At 47.9% G+C, this 15,211-nt stretch overlaps 1 long non-coding RNA gene across 1 annotated transcript in view; it reads left to right on the top strand.

The window, feature by feature from the left end:
- Window positions 1–4,814: 4,814 nt before the first annotated feature.
- LOC140425785 (uncharacterized) overlaps window positions 4,815–15,211 on the top strand; it is a 78,217-nt gene continuing 67,820 nt past the window's right edge. Inside the window, exon 1 of the long non-coding RNA XR_011948004.1 lies at window positions 4,815–4,868. This is a non-coding gene — a long non-coding RNA (uncharacterized lncRNA). The remainder of the gene's footprint in view (window positions 4,869–15,211) is intronic.

Here is a 15,211-nt window from a genome sequence, read left to right as displayed (position 1 = left end):
TCCTTCCTCGCTACCTTGTAACTATCCATCGCCCCAACTGAAACTTCACACCTCATCTTCACATAGGCCTCCTTCTTCCTCTTAACAAGAGATTCCACTTCTTTGGTAAACCACGGTTCCCTCGCTCGGCACCTTCCTCCCTGCCTGACCGGTACATACTTATCAAGAACACGCAGTAGCTGATCCTTGAACAAGCTCCACTTATCCAGTGTGTCCAAAACTTGCAGCCTACTTCTCCACCTTATCCCCCCCAAGTCACGTCTAATGGCATCATAATTTCCCTTCCCCCAGCTATAACTCTTGCCCTGCGGTGTATACTTATCCCTTTCCATCCTTAACGTAAACGTCACCGAATTGTGGTCACTGTCCCCAAAGTGCTCACCTACCTCCAAATCCAACACCTGGCCTGGTTCATTACCCAAAACCAAATCCAATGTGGCCTCGCCTCTTGTTGGCCTGTCAACAAACTGTGTCAGGAAACCCTCCTGCACACACTGTACAAAAAACGACCCATCTAATGTACTCGAACTATATCTTTTCCAGTCAATATTTGGAAAGTTAAAGTCTCCCATAATAACTACCCTATTACTTTCGCTCTTATCCAGGATCATCCTCGCCATCCTTTCCTCTACATCCCTAGAACTATTTGGAGGCCTATAGAAAACTCCCAACAGGGTGACCTCTCCTTTCCTGTTTCTAACCTCAGCCCATACGACCTCGGAAGATGAGTCCCCATCTAGCATCCTCTCCGCCACCGTAATACTGCTCTTGACTAGCAGCGCCACACCTCCCCCTCTTTTGCCTCCTTCTCTGAGCTTACTAAAACACCTAAACCCCGGAACCTGCAACATCCATTCCTGTCCCTGCTCTATCCATGTCTCCGAAATGGCCACAACATCGAAGTCCCAGGTACCAACCCATGCTGCCAGTTCCCCTACCTTATTTTGTATACTCCTGGCATTGAAGTAGACACACTTCAAACCACCTACCTGAACACTGGCCCCCTCCTGCGACGTCAAATCTGAGCTCCTGACCTCTATACTCTCATTCTCCCTTACCCTAAAACTACAATCCAGGTTCCCATGCCCCTGCTGCATTAGTTTAAACCCCCCCCAAAGAGCACTAACAAATCTCCCCCCCCAGGATATTTGTGCCCCGCAGGTTCAGATGTAGACCATCCTGTCTGTAGAGGTCCCACCTTCCCCAGAAAGAGCCCCAGTTATCCAGAAATCTGAATCCCTCCCGCCTGCACCATCCCTGTAGCCACGTGTTTAATTGCTCTCTCTCCCTATTCCTCATCTCACTATCACGTGGCACGGGCAACAACCCAGAGATAACAACTCTGTTTGTTCTAGTTCTGAGCTTCCATCCTAGCTCCCTGAAAGCCTGCCTGACATCCTTATCCCCTTTCCTACCTATGTCGTTAGTGCCAATGTGGACCACGACTTGGGGCTGCTCCCCCTCCCCCTTAAGGACCCAGAAAACACGATCCGAGACATCACGTACCCTTGCACCTGGGAGGCAACATACCAAACGTGAGTCTCTCACGCTCCCACAAAATCTCCTATCTGTGCCCCTGACTATAGAGTCCCCAATTACTAATGCTCTGCTCCTCTCCCCCCTTCCCTTCTGAGCAACAGGGACAGACTCTGTGCCAGAGGTCCGTACCCCATGGCTTACCCCTGGTAAGTCCCCCCCCCCACAAGTATCCAAAGCGGTATACTTGTTTCTCAGGGGAACGACCGCAGGGGATCCCTGCACTGACTGTTTTTTCCCCGTCCCTCTTACAGTTACCCATTTATCTCCAATCTTTGGTGTAACTAATTCCCTGAAGCTGCTATCTATGACCCCCTCTGCCTCCCGAATGATCCGAAGTTCTTCCAACTCCAGCTCCAGTTCCCTAACTCGGTCTTGGAGGAGCTGGAAATGGCAGCACTTCCTGCAGGTAAAATCAGCAGGGACACTAACGGCATCCCTCACCTCAAACATCCTGCAGGAGGAACATTGCACTCCCTTCCCTGCCATTCCTCTAACTTTCTACCAAGATCTGGCTAACAACTAAATTAAAAATTTTTTATATATTAAAAAAATATATATATTATTAATACCAATAATAAAATATGGTACTTGCCTCACACCAATGGGTTTTATTATTAGGTTAGAGGAGGAGGGCGGGTGGGAGACACTACACGTGTAGTGTCTCGGGTTTCCTCTCCACCAGAATTTATTGGTGAGGGTCTTCCCAGAAGTCCACGGGTCGACTTCCTGTTCCCACCTTAAACACTAGAATTTTTAAAAAAATTTATTTAAAGGAGAAACTTACCTCCCAGAAATCACTTCCGCACTGCCCCCGCTGAAATGGACTACCCTGCTCCGCTCCTGCTGAAATCGACTTGGCCTGCAAGGTAAGCAAGTTGTTAATCTGTACTCACCTCACCACAGACAGCGACCTTTTAAATGGTCCCCTCTGCCTCGCAGCCCCCGCGCTTTTTCAAAATTCCCGCGCTGATTCTAAGGTCCCAGCTCTCACTCCCGAACTCAACAGCTGACCTGCAAGGTAAGTAAGTTAATCTGTACTCACCTCACCACAGACAGCGACCTTTTAAATGGTCCCCTCTGCCTCGCAGCCCCCGCGCTTTTTCAAAATTCCCGTGCTGATTCTAAGGTCCCAGCTCTCACTCCCGAACTCAACAGCTGACCTGCAAGGTAAGTAAGTTAATCTGTACTCACCTCACCACAGACAGCGACCTTTTAAATGGTCCCCTCTGCCTCGCAGCCCCCGCGCTTTTTCAAAATTCCCGTGCTGATTCTAAGGTCCCAGCTCTCACTCCCGAACTCAACAGCTGACCTGCAAGGTAAGTAAGTTAATCTGTGGCCTTATTGGGATTCAAAGGCGAGTCCCTTTACACCTCCATCCTGCACTCTGCCTGAGATTGAGTATCCCCCCCCCCGACCTTTCCCCTGAACTCTCAGAATCCTCCACAAGGTCTCTGCCCTCCACAAGTGCAGGCCTCCAACATCCCCCCCTCACAAGACTACTCATCGCAACACCCAGCCTTTAACCCTGCCCCAACCCCAGACCTCCAACATCTGTCCATCTTGATGGCCTCCAGGTTCGCCACCCACCCTCCTTCAGACTTCTTTCCTGTATCGGAATCAGTAACTCACCCAATCAGCACAACTTCCCAAACCCGGTTCACTTCTGGCTTTATACCCATAGGGTGACCAGCTACCCATATTTTATGAGATCACCCTGTAATTTTTAGGCATTGTCCAGCATCCTGTTTGTTTTTTCTCTGGGATGTCATCTGTCCGGATTTCTCAGGAGTCTCCTTCTGCCACTGTCCCGAGTATCTTTGTTGTTTGTGAAGCGAAGCATGCGCTCTATCATTGGCCGACTCACCTCAAGGAGGGGAGAGGAGAGCGTGGAGCAGGAGGAGGACTAGGAGGACCTTAGGATGATTGGGACTAGGAGAAAGAGGGATAAGAGGACCAGGACTAGGTGGAGGAGGCTAGGAGGATCCTAGGAGGATTGTGACGAGGATGAGGAGGGCTAGGAGGACCAATACAAGGAGGAGGAGAGCTATGAGGACCCTACCAGAACTGGGACTAGGATGAAGAGGACTGGACAGAACTAGGAAGACCAGGACTAGGAGGACTAAGAGGAGGAGGAGGACTACGACAAGACAAACTTTACGATAACAGAATAGCATAAATATACTTCACTGTGCCAAAATATCTTCTCTTTGTTAGATCTTCTTTGAAGTCAACCTAGACCTGGAAAGATCAGCTTAGAAAATCAGGTTAGTGGCTCAGGCCAATACATATGTTACATTCCAGCTATTGGTGGACCTGTCTGCCACTGAGGATGAGCATTCCTTTTTTTCCGACCTAAGGAAGTGGAACCTTGCCAGATTGCACTGGCAACTATCACTGGATTTTTGCAGTAGCAATTTACTTAGTGCCACTCCCTGGCCTTCTCATTGCAGCCCTCCAAATATTTCATTTTCAGATAATGATCTAATTCCCTGTTGAATACCTCGATTTCACCTGCACTTGGACTAGGGCGAGGAGGACTGGACAGGACTGGGTGACCAAGACTAGGAGGATTAGGAGGAGGAGGACTAGGACTGGACTAGGAGGAGGAACTAGGACCCACAATTAGATGCAATTGAGGCCGAATCAAGTTCAAAATAACCTTCTTGCTTTTGTGTTCTATACCCCTATTTATAAAGCCTAGGATTCTGTGTGCTTTATCAACCATATCTTCAAACTGCCCCGCCACCTTCAATGATTTATGCACACATACACCTGGGTCTCTGTTCCTGTACTCCCATTTGTACCTTTTATTTTATATTGTCTCTCCATGTTCTTCCTGCTAAAATGAATCACTTCTTACTTCGCTGCATCAAATTTCACCTGCCACTTCTCCAGCCATTCCAGCAACCACATTGAGGCAATAGCCCATGGAATACCGAAGGAGCAGTGAGCACAATGTTGGAGGGTTGGAGGAGGAAGACTAAGTAAAATATATGTGGAATGTTGTGAGGACCCTAATTTGTTGTGGGCGATCTCTAACTTCCCCAGAAATTATTCAAGCGTAACATTTCATGTTGCCTAATAACATTAGAGCATGAAAATGATCAATAAAGCAACCTCTAAAACTGAAGTAAAACAGCTACAAATACTTCTGGGAGTGCATGGTGGCATATGCATAGAACGTAATTCATTGAGTTAATGATTAACCAACCCTCACACATCACCTTTGGTCTCGCCAGCCCGCTCACCGTTCTCCTCCCCCTCCCCCACCGTCTTGCTAGTACCGTCCACCACCGTCCCCCATCACCGTCCTGCTCCCTGCACAACAGGTAAGTAAAAACTCCACTCATTGTGTTAGTTCCTGATGCCTGCTAATTATAATGAACGTGGTGTGCAGTCAAGCCCAGAACACACTGCACACCGCAGCAGGGGGCCCATGTTGGTATGAAGCTCGCACTATTTATCGCTAGCCTGAACTACTTAAAACCAGGCAGCACAACTTAAAGGTGAGGTGAATACTGGCTACAACAGGAGCTGGTTGCAGAAAAGTTGAGCACCTGCTAGAATGTAAAAGAATGGTGCAGGTCCTCTACCCACAGGGGGCAGGTAGACATCGCGGACAATGCCAGCTGTATAACACTGAAGACCTGGTTGCAGTGCCAAAAGAAGTAAAATAGCCTCATATGCCATCTTAAAATTCCATATCCTTCCAGCTGCACCACTAGCCTCACAAACCATTCCATTCACAGCACTGCCTTCGCTCACCTATCACTAATCTCTGTAACTACGATTCATGCATCACAGTCACAGCCTCCCCTCACATACTTAGCACTGCTGCCAGCTACATATTTACATCTTGCACAATCTGCCAGGCAGAACACCCAACCAGCTGATGACAGATACGACTGCACATCCTCACTCTGATGGTGGGGACAGAGTTGGGAGTAATTGAAGCACTTATCACCAAGGCCATGGCCAGTGGTGGGGCTGGAAACGTCGAGGGTGAGGTGTGTTCCTACCTCATCCACATTCACATATCCCATTGCCCTCTCATCCACAATTTGGTATGACATGAGAGTGGCAGTAATATTGCAAGTCTTGTATTCTCTTCCCTGACCTCTAACTCTGCTCTTGTGAATTTGTTTTCTTTCTAATACCCAAGAACTGCTTCCTGGTCTTAAAGGCTGGAGACCAAGAGGGAGAATAGACTGAGGAGGAAGGAACACCATCTCTTGATCTGACATTTTTGGTCAGCGACTCAGTAATTGGCCTTGTCTGTGATTTGGATGCTAGCATAGAGGCGGAAACTGCATGTGGTGAGGCACCGGACATGAGTGGTCCACAACCAGATCAGAGGGAAAGGATTGCATGGGTACTAGCTCCGGGAAGGAGGGTCATACATGAGTTCCCACATTTGGTCCCAACTTTGGGGTTCTGAAAGCTTTGATAAAATCCAACCAAATGTCTCTGTGCTTCAGTGGAAACTCAGACTGAGGTCATGAGATCTCTGCTTGTTGCAGTGCTGGTGCCAACAAACAGATGGCACGGTAGCACAGTGGTTAGCACTGTTGCTTCACAGCGCCAGGGACCCGGGTTCGATTCCTGGCTTGGATCACTGTCTGTGCGGAGTCTGCATGTTCTCCCCCTGTCTGCGTGGGTTTCCTCCGGATGCTCCGGTTTCCTCCCACAGTCCAAGATGTGCGGGTTAGGTGAATTGATCACGCTAAATTGCCCTATCGTGTCAAAAGGTTAGGGGGGTTGCTGCGTTATGGAGATGGGGTGGAGGTGTGAGCTGAGGGATGGGGCTCTTTCATGGGCCAGTGTAGACTCGATGGGCTGAATGGCATCCTTTTGTACTGTAAATTCTATGATTCTATATGTGCAAATTCCAGTTCTCAAAGAGACGGTGGGCAGCACAGTAACACAGTGGTTAGCACAGTTGCTTCACAGCTCCAGGGTCCCAGGTTCGATTCCTGGCTTAGTCTACACTTTCTCCCTGTGTCTGTGTGGATTTCCTCAGGGTGCTCTAGTTTCTTCCCAGAGTCTGAAGATGTGCAGGTCAGGTGGATTGACCGATGGGCCGAACGGCTTCCTTCTGTACTGTACATTTTATGATTCTATGATTCTTGGAGATCTTTGGAATCTTACAGGAGTCCAGTCTGAAAGGGGCAACACAGGTGGAGAAGGTAGTCAAGAAGGCATACGGCATGCTTGCCTTCATTGGCCGGGGCATTGAGTATAAACATTGGCAAGTCATGTTGCAGCTGTATAGAACCTTAGTTCGGCCACACTTGGAGTATAGTGTTCAATTCTGGTCGCCACACTACCAGAAGGATATGGAGGCTTTAGAGAGGGTGCAGAAGAGATTTACCAGAATGTTGCCTGGTATGAAATGAAAAAATTGAAAATCGCTTATTGTCACAAGTAGGCTTCAAATGAAGTTACTGTGAAAAGCCCCTAGTCGCCACATTCCGGCGCCTGTTCGGGGAGGCTGGTACGGGTATGGAGGGCATTAGCTATGAGGAGAGGTTGAATAAACTCGGTTTGTTCTCACTGGAACGATAGAGGTTGAGGGGCGACCTGATAGAGGTCTACAAAATTATGAGGGGCATAGACAGAGTGGATATACGAGGCAAGTTTTTTACACAGACGGTAGAGGGTGACTGGAACTCGCTGCCGGAGGAGGTAGTGGAAGCAGGGACGATAGTGACATTTAAGGGGCATCTTGACAAATACATGAATAGGATGGGAATAGAGGGATACGGACCCAGGAAGAGTAGAAGATTGTAGTTTAGTCGGGCAGCATGGTCGGCACGGGCTTGGAAGGCCGAAGGGTCTGTTCCTGTGCTGTACTTTTCTTTGTTCTTTGTTGTTTGTTCATCTGTGTTCTAGCAGATTACCCAGATTGCTGAGGCACCAGTCAGGAGGACTCTATGGAGTACATACCTGCTGTTCTTTCTCAGGATAACTGCATTCATGTTTGCGCTACTGCCACTCCATCATTGCTCTTGGTGATGCCTGTTAGCCAGCTATCCTAAACCGCTGCCGTCTATGCAAAGATGATTCAGTTGAAGCCAAACTTTCTAGACCCAGAGCCAATTGAGGGGGTCCTGCATTGCCATCTGAAGAGCCCACTGAAAGACAACAGCCTCACCAGCCTTGATGCAGCACACTGGGTAGCAGTGCATAGCTGTGGCAGAGTTTCAGAGTGAATGGTTTCTTGGTGAATTGCAGGCACCAAACACATTGCTCCTGACTGAGGTGGAGGTGGGAAGACCGCAAATGGATAAGGCCTCCTGCTGAGAGAACCTCTTCCTCCTCCCTCTCTTCTATCCTTCTTTGTTGCCCCTGTCCCATTTCCCTCTCATGCTGCAGCCCAAAGATCTATCCTAACCCCTGTGACTCGTAGCAAGTATTGTGCCCAAACCCTTGCAGTACAGCAATGAACACCTTACCCACATGCAGCACCCACAGTCTTCATTAAGGTTCATTAAAAGTACCAGAATCAGTAGAAAGTAATACAGAGCTAACCTGTTAGTTGAATGCAGGTGCATTTAAACAGTGCTCGTGGGCATTCCTCATGCTGCTGAATGTATTCAAGAGACAACATTAAATAGAGAGGCGAGGTCCAAAATGGTATGCCTGGCAACAACTTAGCTTTAGATATTGACACATGTCACAATATGCATACGCCTTCTGCAAACTCATAATGCCCACTCTATTATCCTCACCAAGATGACATTCAGCACACACCACTCTGAAAGTGGGCAGAAATGATGTGGGCACCAGTTTGTTTCTAAACTAACACCCGCATCACTGAAATCTTGCAATCCAAGTCTTTGGAAACGAGCAAGCATGGAATTGGGGCAAAAATAGGTAAATCAGATGCTGAGTCATGAGATCACTTGGCTCTTTTCCCAAAGGCTGCTGGACCACACTGGAGAAAGGTAATCTGGTCACCCTTGTGGCTGATGGATAATACGCAGGATGAGGAAAGCTGGAGGGGCAAAGGGGCACACATGACACTACTTCCAGTTTGTCACTTTGGATCTATGAATGAAACTCTCAGCTTTAATATTGAGAGACATTTGCCCGAGCTTGTTTAGTTAAGAGGCGGAATTAAATCCACGGAACAAAAAAGGATAGATAGACATAGGACAGGCATAACAAACAGAAAAAAATCTAATAAAAAGCAACACTGAGAATTTAATTGAACACTTCAACTGAAGTGCAGTGGAAACATTGTTTAGACATAACAAACCAGGTTGCTGCCACAATTCTGGTGAAGCCATGCTGGCACAATACAAGTAGCTCTGAGAGAAGTGATTGGGCATAAGTGCTGCTGAGGCAGAGATTTGAAATAAAGACAGGAAACACTGGAAATATACATCAGACCCTGTAAAGGGAAAATATGCGTTCATGTTCTTTTATAATCCTTCCCAAAGATGTCACCACTGTAGCTTAGATTGAAATAGGCATGAACTGGGCGTCACGGTGGCAGTGGTTAGCACTGCTGCCTCACGGCACTCAGGACCCGGGTTCATTCCCGGCCCTGGGTCACTGTCAGTGTGGAGTTTGCACATTCTCCCCGTGTCTACGTGGTTCTCACCCCCAGAACACAAAAAGATGTTAAGGGTAGGTGGACTGGCCACGCTAAATTGCCCCTTAATTGGAAAAAAAATTAATTGGGTACTCTAAAAATTTTTTTTTTTTAAAGAAATAAGCATGAACTAAAATATTTAAGTGGTAAATTTTCTGGTTGTGGCATTTCAAATAGTTTCAGTGAGTTGCAGCATTGGACCCAATTACATCGTCCCTTATTTATACTTAACTGGAATTTGCCTGCTGAAGACAGAGCCCTGGGTGCAAATCACTTACAGGCATAAGCAGGGCTTCCACATTTGGCTTTTAAAATGTAAATAGCTTGAGTGTGTAAACAGGAGTGTCCATGCTCTTTAAACATTATAATTAATGTGTTGTGCCTTTATAAAATGTCCAGGAGACCCACAGGACACCAAGCATTCTTTGAGCCACGTTTAACAGAACACGCCTGCCACGTTCTCCACAATAGACCTGCAGGGTTAGTCACACATCTGCCACATAATTCAAGTGGCAGTAAAGGTCTCCCACTTGTTACCCAAGGAACTTTCCAGACACCTACATAGGACATAGAACATAGAACAGAGAACGTAGAACATAGTAAAATACAGCACAGAACAGGCCCTTCGGCCCACGATGTTGTGCCGAACCATTGTCCTAGTGAATTACTTGTTCACATTTTGGACAACTGAGAGAGTCAAGAGAGAAAGAATATCAGGAAATCATAGAATTATAACATCCCTACAATGCAGGGGCTGTTTAACACAGGGCTAAATCGCTGGCTTTGAAAGCAGACCAAGGCAGGCCAGCAGCACAGTTCGATTCCCGTAACAGCCTCCCCGAACAAGCGCCGGAATGTGGCGACGAGGGGCTTTTCACAGTAACTTCATTTGAAGCATACTTGTGACAATAAGCGATTTTCATTTCATTCATTTTTCAGAAGGAGGCCACTCGGCCCATCGGGTCTGCACTGACCCTCTGAAAGAGCACTCCACACAAGCACACTCCCCTGCCCGATCCGAATAACCCCTCAACCTAACCTACACATCTTTGGACACTAAGGGGTAATTTATCATGGCCAATCCACCTCACCTGCACACCTTTGGACTGTGGGAGGAAACCAGAGCACCCGGAGGAAACCAATGTGGAATTGAACCTGGGTCCCTGGTGCTGTGAGGCAGCAGTACTAACCACTGTGCCACCCTGCCATGGTAGGCTATAAGATACAGTAAAACTCAATTAAATGTATTACATTTTTTAATTCATTTATAGGATGTGGGTGTCGCTGTCTAGTCCAGCAATTATTTGGAGACATTCATTTAAGTCGAGCAGAGAAAGTAACTCAAAGTACCAAAATAGTGCACCGTGTTATATAGTTTTGTATTTTGGGAAGAAGACTTTATGGCACCAAGGGGATTGGAGGGGCTGGTGTCGATTGGTTGGCAGATGTCCAATGGATTGACCAGAGTCAGTAGTCTGCCCTGCAACCAACAGCAATTGGTTCCTGTCAGGTTGGGGTTTTCGGAGAGAACCCAGAAGAAGTCACTGGATCCTCAGATGGAAGCAGCTCTCTCTCTCTGCTCTGCTGCTGCTGTCTGAAGGCAGCAGCTTCTAGACCCTGAAAGAAGAAGCTGTCTTTCTCTCGAATGTTGGCTGACTGTAATTTCTGTGAGTCTACAGTGAAGACCATTACAAACTGAAAGAAAAGATAATATCAATCTGAAAGCCTAGACTGAAGAAGAAACTAACCGGAAGACGTCCATCTGAAAAGAAAGACTCTAATCCTTTTGATTTCAACATTCCTCTTCATGTTTGTTTGTCTGTGTCTGTGTGTGTAGAGGGTGGAGTGAGTTAAAGAGGGGCAAGAGATTACTTAGTCATTAATCAGTTGTATGCATTGCCTATTTAATTATAGTTACTGTTGATAATAAAAACTGAATTCTGCTCAAATTTACAAACCTGCTGACTGTAGTTAATGGTACAGCCAAAGACCTCGGGTTTTAAAATGAATTTAATTCCAAGCATGTTATGACTCTGGGTCAAGTGGGACTGGAATTGAACATGACTAGTCCAGCGTTTCAAAATATAGTGTAAGGATCCTTCCTGTTTATTCCCTTATTTCCCCTTTCTTTTATTTTTGCTGTTACATTTTTGATCCATCGATGATTAATCGACTTGTCTATTGGCTGGTTGTTGATGAATTGGCCCAAGAAGCTGTACTCTGCCTGGTAACAGCTGTTGATTGGATCCTATTCCAGTGGAATGCTTTTCAAAGTCCCAAGGAGTTTCAGTTTTGATTCTGGCAGCCCAGGAGTAAGAGTGCTACCTCCCTCTCCAGAAAAGCTGTGTGGGCTGTACTTTTGAACTGGCAGAGAACCTGAATGAATATTTACAGGGGAACCAGTGCAGGCTGTGCAAATAAAGACCAGAACCTGCTATATCTCTCCAGCTATGTCTGAAGCTGCTATGTCTCTCCAGAACGCCTGTGAGTGTTGTACTGCTATCCCTCTCTCCAGAAAGGCTGTGTCTGCTACATTTCTGAAAATACAGACTTGAATGAAGGATTTTACAGAGAAGACCATTGCAGGCTACAAAAAGAGGCTTTAACCTGCAAGCTTTCTGTGAAGAAAGGAGTGCTAAAAACTATCATCTGAAACAAAAAACAAAGACTCTTTTTCCATTTCCGCACAATTTTAACCCCTTTCCACCCCTCTGTGTTTTGTGTGTGTGTGTGTGTGTAAATGGTGGAGGGAGGTTAAAGTGAGGATTAGGCTTTAGCTAATAGTTAACCACTTGTACTTGCTGCATGTTCCATTATATTTCTTGTTATAAATAAACAGTAATTGTGTTTACATTTACAAACCTGGTGACTGTAATTATTGGGCAGCCAGGGGCCAAAGGCTTTGGGTATTTTTATAAGAATTTTGGTTAATTCACTTGTGTTGTGACTCGGGGGCAAGTGCATTAGCCTGGGATGTTGTAACAATAGGTTAGAGACAGGATCTGCAAGTGGTGAAGAACCTGTGTTGAATGGCCGACAAGGATGTGCCAAAATATTAATCAAAGCAGAATACTGCAACTGCTGGAATCTGAAATAAAAACAAAAACTGCTGGAAATACTCAGTGGTCTGGCAGCATCTGTGGAGGGCGAAACAGTGGGCCAGGTTCTACCACTGCATTGTCCCTGGCACCAATCCGGGTGCATTGGGTGCAGCGCGGGAGAGGCCCAAATCAGGCTTCATGCCTTGTGTGAAACCTTGCGCGACTCACTCTACCTGCGATACCTCGCATGATCTTGATCACACCCTCGTTGGGCGTGATCCAGATAATCATATTTAAATGAGTCATTAGGCTGCCAGGGTGCCAGGTTTGCAGTGCCAATGGCTGGGACCTGAGGGGAGACATGCCCATGAAAGGGGATGTGAGGGGTGTATGAAGGGTGGGGGGGGAGTGATTGGGGCTATGAAGGGGCTTCACGGAGGTTAGTAAGGTGAAAGGGAGCCCTGAAGGGGGGATTGGGGGGATTTGAAAGGGGGCGGCTCTCAGTGACCCCATAGAGGGTGTCCTCATTTGTGGGGATGTGGGGCAGTAATGCCCATGTCTGCGGGAGGTGGCACTGTTCATTGGTGAGCGGTGTGGGGGACCCTGAAGCTCACTTAGAGATTGGGCACCCTTTCAAAATGGTGCCTCGATTTCTCAGTGTGTGCTAAGTTATGGAGAAACTCCCCAAGGTGCAAGATTTCTCGATCTCCCCCAAAAAGCTGATGGGAAACCCGCCCAAAGCGACACTTAGAAATGTTTTGGGTGAATTGTGCCCAGTGTTAATGTTTCGAGTTGAATCTGTCTGTTCTTTAGAACAGGGTAGCACCTGTGCCAATTGGCTGGAGGGTGAAGTCGCACACATGTTCTGCTGCTGAAGATTCAGAGGAGGACCTCGATATAGCAGCATACAGTCAAAAACTGATGGGTGTGCACAATTAACTGTTTGGTATTTCAGTAACCTTGCCAGAAAGCTGGCAATCAGTGTCAAAGAGAGCAGTGGAGTTCTGTGCCAGCTTGCTGCTGGATGTGTATGGGCTGTGCACAGTCACAACATTTGTGTCACACAAGTTGTCAGGGAATGACCATCTCGAACACGAGAGAATTTAACCATCTCTCCTTGACACTGAATTGCATTACCATCATTGAATCCCCTACTATCAACATACTTCAGGTTACCATTGAACAGAAACCGAACTGGACTGTCCGTATAAATACTGTGGCTACAAGTGAAGGTCAGAGGCTGGGAATTCTGAGGTGAATAACTCACCTCGTGACTCCCAAAAATCTGTCCACCATCTACAAGATACAAGTCAGGAGTGTGATACAATACTATCCATTTGCCTGGATGAGTGCAGTTCCAACAGCACTCAAGGAGCTTGAAACCATTCAGGTCAAAACAGCCCACTTAATTGGTACCCCATCCTCCAAATTAAATGTTCACCCTCTCCACCAACAATGCACAGTCGCAGCAGTGTGCACCATTTACAAGATGTACTGCAGCAACTCACCAAGACTCTGTCAATAGCACCTTTCAAACCTGCAATCTCTGCCACCTAGAAAAACAAGGGAAGCAAATGCACAGGAACACCACAAACTGCATGTTCTTCGCCAAACTACACACCATCCTGACTTAGAACTGTATTGTTGTGCTTTCACTGTCAATGGACCAAAGTCCTGGACCTCAATCCCCAACAGCACTGTGAAAGTACCTACACCAGATGTACTGCAGCAGTTCATGAAGGCAGTTCACCATCAGCATCTCAAGGGCATATATGGATGGGCAAAAAATGCTGGCCTTGTCAGGAATACCACATCCCATGAAATATATAAAAAATTGGAAAGCCATTATTACCATTTCCGAATTTGTTGTAGTAGTTCAAATGTAGCTGGCACAGCAGACATGTGCAGATTAAAGATATGGGGCGTCATTCTCCGACCCCCCGCCGGGTTGGAGAATCGCCGGGGGCTGCCGTGAATCCCGCCCCCACCGGTTGCCGAAGTCTCCGGCACCGGATATTCGGCGGGGGCGGGAATTGGACCGCGCCGGTTGGCGGGCCCCCCCGCTCGATTCTCCGGCCCGGATGGGCCGAAGTCCCGCCGATAAATTGCCTGTCCCGTCGGCGTGGATTAAACCACCTTTCGAACGGCGGGACAAGACGGCGCGGGCGGGCTCCGGGGTCCTGGGGGGGGCGCGGGGCGATCTGGCCCCGGGGGGTGCCCCCACGGTGGCCTGGCCCGCGATCGGGGCCCACCGATCCGCGGGCGGGCCTGTGCCGTGGGGGCACTCTTTCCCTTCCGCCTCCGCCACGGTCTCCACCATGGCGGAGGCGGAAGAGACTCCCTCCACTGCGCATGCATGGGAAACTGTCAGCGGCCGCTGACGCTCTCGCGCATGCGCCGCCCGGGGATGTCATTTCCGCTCCAGCTGGCGGGACACCAAAGGCCGTTTCCGCCAGCTGGCGGGGCGGAAATTCCTCCGGCGTCGGCCTAGCCCCTCAATGTTGGGGCTCGGCTCCCAAAGATGCGGAGCATTCCGCACCTTTGGGGCGGCGCAATGCCCATCTGATTGGCGCCGTTTTGGGCGCCAGTCGGTGGACATCGCGCCGTTTCGGGAGAATTTCGCCCATGATTGATGCAAGGATACCAGGCATTGAACTGCATGATGGATTATCTTTGGTCACACGTCGTCTCAACGTTGAGGGAGTGAAATCCTTTTCGGTGGCGATGCTTCTCTGAATCGATGTGTGATACCAATAAAGTGACATACATACAGTTAATAGAACCCTGCACTATTGGGAAGCCTGCAATTCTCAAGAGGCTGTGCGCTTGCTCTTCCTGCTTCTCTCTGGGAATATCTCCTGTTCCAGCCTAGAAGGAGTCAGACATAAAATAGATGATGGCCATTTTCACCTTCACAACAACTGCCAATATTGTCCTTGCCCTGCTCTGAGGCTGCAGTTCAGCCTGCAGTAGTTGGTGGATTCAGCCTCAGTGAAGCAAGACAATTTGGAACACTGGCCCTCCTGCAGTT

Source organism: Scyliorhinus torazame, chromosome 6 (genome assembly GCF_047496885.1).
Source record: "Scyliorhinus torazame isolate Kashiwa2021f chromosome 6, sScyTor2.1, whole genome shotgun sequence".
NCBI classification, from domain to species: domain Eukaryota; kingdom Metazoa; phylum Chordata; class Chondrichthyes; order Carcharhiniformes; family Scyliorhinidae; genus Scyliorhinus; species Scyliorhinus torazame.
This window is presented reverse-complemented; position numbering and strand designations above follow the sequence as displayed.